A 5,309-nucleotide genomic window follows, 5' to 3' on the forward strand; every position below is an offset into this window, starting at 1 on the left:
TTTTTTTTGTATTTTTGTTCCTCTGCTCATGCACTGGATCTCTATCTGCTTATTCATTTTAAGGGAGAGCAAAATCAGAAAGGTTGCTCTTTGTGCTCCAGCTTCTTAAAGCTGGGAACAACTCATGTGGACAGGCCAGAACAGTTTTACTTTACACTGTGCCTGTCCTCTCTTGCATAAAATCATTGTGGTTATGTGCAAAGCATTGGCAAATGGCTCAGGGCATGAAAGGATCTAATGCACACATAATGCCTTTTAAGCTAAAACACCTTGGTATTTCTGGTCTTAGTAACTTTAGTATACTTCATAATGGAAAATATATTGCTTAATAGTATGCCTTGGTATTTTAGCAATCTGTGCTAGTTACATGAGATTGGCCCCAAAAGCACCTCCAAATTTCTTCTGAAGCTTGGCTGGTGCTACAGCCCCAGGGCAGAAAGGGAAATTCTAAGTTTATATGCAAAAGAAGAGTGAGCAGTCGGTTTAAATCTCACCTTTTTTTGCATATAAAACTGGAATTAGCCAGGAGTGCACCAGGTGAGAGCAAAAGAGCCTTCAGGGCTGCCTTCAGCTGAAAACCCTTGCGTACAGAGCACAGTGTGGCTCTCACTTACCGGCTCCCACCTGCAGGTGCCCTCAGCCTGGGAGGTACACAAGGACTCCCCAATATATTCCTGTGCCAAAAACAACAGAGAAGGGCACACAAGGCTGGACGCAGCCTCCCCTCTGTTTCTGGCCATCCTGTAGTGTGCAGAAGAGAAAGGGCAGAACTGGATCTGGACACTGTGGCACAAAGTTCCCATCCCTCTTGCCTTCATCTCACGTTTAACTTTGTACCCAAAGCCCTCACCACACGCAAGGAGGAACAGAAGGACCTCACGCATACCTTAGCACATATAAATTAGATGTTTCCTTTTTTTTGTATGCACTGGAATCTCAGGAGACACCTGCAAGTAAACGCTACCCAGACGTGCAGACAGCACGGATGTGTCAGAGCACTCATGTGAGAGCCAAAGCTAAAATACGCCTGCAAAGCACCAGTAGCTCCATGCTTATGAGTAACACATCCCCAAGGTGCCATAACATGCACTGATGCAATGAATTCTGGGGCGCTGGAAGGCATACAGGGGGAGGAGGATCTGGAGTTTCTTAGGAAAGCCAGCAAATTATTTTTCCACCATTTATCATGCTACTTTTACACTGCAAGTTAGCCTTTTCCTCTGACTGCAGAGATGAAAAGTCACACAATTCCAGCACGGATTAAGCCAGCCAAGGAAAAGAAAAGCAGCTTTCTTTCCTGCCCAGGATGCACACTGTGGCTATTCGTTCACATTTTTGATACATGGAGATGAACTTCAAGGATGGAATGTGGACATCTCCTATCTGAAACAAAATCTGCCCTGTTGGAATGGGCCAGACGTGTTGGGAAGGTGTGCTAGGGGCAGCAATGTATCTGAATGGTAACTCTAATGTTTTTCAGCACAAGCAATAGTGGTGCTATTATTAAAGCTCCCAGGCTTTGCTTGCTCCCATGGATGAAAAGCTGAGTTTCAAAGGAACTTTATGAGCCTGTAGAGCTGATACAGTCACCTGTGAGAGTGCTGAGAGGCAATGAGCATCTTCTGCATCTTTCCAGGGATGTGGAAATATCCATGAAAGGAGCCCTGCAAGAATTGAAATGAGCAGCATGAGGCTTTTAAGCAATACATAATTAATTGCATATCAAATACATGCAAATAATTTACACGTGGAGCAAAATCTGAATTCTGGAATATGAAAGGCTGCAACTGTTTAATCATTTACTGTAAGAGCTGTATTGTCATTAAAAAGGCACCAGGATGCGATTCTTTGCAGCAGATGATGAGGAAGCACAATGCATGCAAATGCTACTTGGTTTTCTTTCCCTGCTCTCCCAGTGGTTTAATTCATATCTGATGAGAGTATGGTTTTGAGAAGGAGAATGGCAGATTAGTCTCACTGGTGATACCGCTTCGGATGAAAGCACTCTCATTATTCCCCTCTGAGAGCTCCAGATTTGCTGAAGCAAGGACTGTCACAACATGCTGAGGTCCAAGGATTCCTCGGAGAAAGAGTCTGACATATCTGAAGCTGATCTGCCTTAATTTACGGATATTACACAGTCTGTTTGTCCAACAGTTCTGAAGATGTTTAGTCAGTGCATACCTTGAGTTAATTCAATAGGAAAACTGTCAGATAATACGCCGAGGGATGGGCACAGCAGTTCTGGCAGCCCCTCCTCATTAGGCGCCAAGCAGAAAGAACAGCAGAAGGATCTCATTGTAGGAGTTAACGAGCTACAAATATTGGAAATTCCAGTTCCATTAAAAAGTTGCAGCTATAAAGGTAAATGCAAAATCTGTGAGCGTCCTTGAGATCAAAGCCTGTCGGAGGGTGTCAGCGGGAGACACTGCTCTCCAAAAGGGAAATGAGAGAGAAAAAGGATGGGGAAAGAATGAGAAGGGCAGAAATAAACTCCCGGGCCCAATGGGAGAGAGCTTTGGAAAACTTGAGATAACCACTCTAGTGCAACTCTAGTACTGGCTCTAATTAGGATAAGTCAGGGCTTTTAATTGCTTTTAATGCCCCTGGTTTCTCTGAAAGCATCAGTGCTGGCACAGCCCCGCTCCGGAGGGAAGCTGCCCTTCGTGTGGAGCTACAGAGCTCACTGGAACCAGCAAACAGCAACGTTTGCTCACTCTGCTGCTTTCCCTCCATCACCTTTGAAAAGCAGTGCGAGCATTTGAGCTGCTCCATCGCGTTGTTCACTTTATTTTCCTGTAAAGCTTTTCTTCTTTCAATTAGCCTCTGGGCTTCTTATTAGAGGACAGGTATCTCTTGCCAAACTCTTGCAGAAGGAAAAAAGGAATTCCCACCTTTTCCATCTGTAGATCACAGATGTATCCTGAGTCAATTGCAGAGAGCCAAAGCACTCTTGCCTAAGGTGTAAACAGAGAAAATACCAACTTTTGATCTACTGCTGCCTTTCCAGTAACATGGACTCACTGCAAGTATCAACATGGCAAGAAGGAAAAAAAAAAAAGATTGGCTGGTCTGTCTTGAATCCTGTCTGTGTGTGGATGGGAGTGCATGCAAAGGGCTCACACAAAAATAAATACAGAGGTGGAGATGGAAATGTTTTGGCTAAAGGTAGAAGCTCATCCTCCTGGGACCTCACAGCCACTGTACCATTCAAGAATCTCAAAAGACTTCAAACATAGAACTGAAGTATTGTTTCCCTACGTAATCTCTCTGCCCTACGATGAGATTCATCTCTTTCCATTTGGACCCTGTGCTATGTAACTTCAGAAATCTACGTGCCGTGGAATGCAAACATTGCCACAGCTCAGGATTCACTTCTGCATGATTCCCCAACCAGAGGGACTCAGCAGCTATTTCACATTTTAATGGATGTCATTTCTATGAGTCCCACTGTGGATTTTTAAAAGTTTCCGAAGTTTATGGGTTGGAATCCAAGCTAGAAAGGAAGGAAAAGGAAAGAGCAGTAATTTTGTAAAAGAATAATGTAAAATGCATATATTGCTGAAATAGGTGTATTTCTGGTCTCTTCCTGTCCTGCCCATCCAAACCTATAAAAAGCATCGGCTTGCATGGAACAGCCTGCACTTGTATGCTCAGTAACAATGCCAATGTGGTGCTGGATTTAAGACTGTACTTTAGAGAAAACTTTGAAAGAAGGAGAAGAAGGATGATATATGTGAAACTCATTGTTCATTTTTGTATTCTTGAACTTTCCATAATGCTCATTTCTTTCACTTTTCTGTCCTGTCCCCAAACACTGGCAAACCAGTAGAAGCATCTCAGCATCCTCAGGGGAGGACAAAGTGAAGGCAGTGCTATGGATGAAACAGAGAGAAGGGCTTTCCTGGTTTCAGGTGGCTACGAGGGTGATGAACTCCTGCTAGCTCCTTACAAGATGAGGTCTACCTTACGAGCAAGATAAGCTGAAGGATTTAGCTGTGGTTCCATTCAACTGCAAACAGCATGGAGCAAAATGCCACAGCTCGACTCCACGACCATTCGGTTGGTTTTCCTCATTCTCTAATTTCAGTGGAACACCACTGCAGAGGATGGCAACCTCCACCTGCCAAGGGTCCAAACCCATGAAACAGGCTCCCCTGAAGCTGTGAGTTTAGCTTCAGCGTACTCTGAAAGTGTGGGCAATTCCAAACATTTTCGGTCAATAGGAAGCCTGCAGCCCTCAGCTTGAGTTTGGCATGTCAAAACCATCTGCAAGCACTACTCATTCAGTGAGAAGACTGGAAAAAGAGGGAGCAGCTGGTTCATACATCTGCCTCTAGTGCACTTTACTGTGCCATACCTATGCTGAATGCACCTGCCTGGATAAGTGTTCAGCGAGAGAAGGGAAGGGCAGCAGCAAGGGAAGGTATGAAGCCTCTACCCACTGCACGCAGAGGCTGGGAGCAGCGAGCCAGGGCTCGGGGCTGCCTGGAGGAGGATTTCAGCAGGGCTGTAAGCGGATCCAGGCTGTGACAGCCAATCTGTGCCTCTAAATCCAGCCCTGCAATTATTATGATCAGCTTTTCGAGAGACCATTAGATTTTGAAAAGAGAATTTGAATTTATAAAAGGAGTTCTTCTAGATAAGGTCAGGGCTCTATCAGAGGCTTCATTTACGAGCTGTATTTAATGAGCATTACAGACTGATGAAAAGCTGGACAATTCAGCAGAGGTCAGAGCCGCGTTGCAGCACTGAACAGCCGTCCCCAGCCTGTGCAGAGCGTTGCATTCCAGTTAGATCAGCATTTTCGAGCTGAGTCACCCTTGCGCAGCTCCAGTGTCTGCCCTGGAGGCCACACACACACACACACACACACACACACACAGACAGCAGGCACTGAGCTCCCGAGCCCTCTGGGATGGGCACAGAGCTTCCCAACCCACCAGGACGGGCACACAGCCCCCACTCTGTTACCCCAGGGCCTGTTCCACTGCACCTCCCCGTCCTGCTGCACAAGAACAAGCTCCAAAGACTCAGGGCTCTGGATAAATTAGGCTCGTATGGAGATGACAGACAATGTGTATGCACTTCAGCTCAAATGAAGAGCAGCATTTCAATAGTGGGATGCTCCAGGGACACATGAAACATGGGGATCTGAGGATGTTTCTTGCTTAATTTTTTAATCCTTTTCCAAACGTTTCAGCACGCTGGCTTATGCTCTGCACATTCACTTCCCCCCTCCCCACGCTTTGTAGTTTATGTAGACTTTGAGCTTTCTTTCTGTTTCAGACAACTTGTAGCTAATAATG

The sequence above is a fragment of the Meleagris gallopavo genome, chromosome 20 (genome assembly GCF_000146605.3).
Source record: "Meleagris gallopavo isolate NT-WF06-2002-E0010 breed Aviagen turkey brand Nicholas breeding stock chromosome 20, Turkey_5.1, whole genome shotgun sequence".
Classification (NCBI taxonomy): domain Eukaryota; kingdom Metazoa; phylum Chordata; class Aves; order Galliformes; family Phasianidae; genus Meleagris; species Meleagris gallopavo.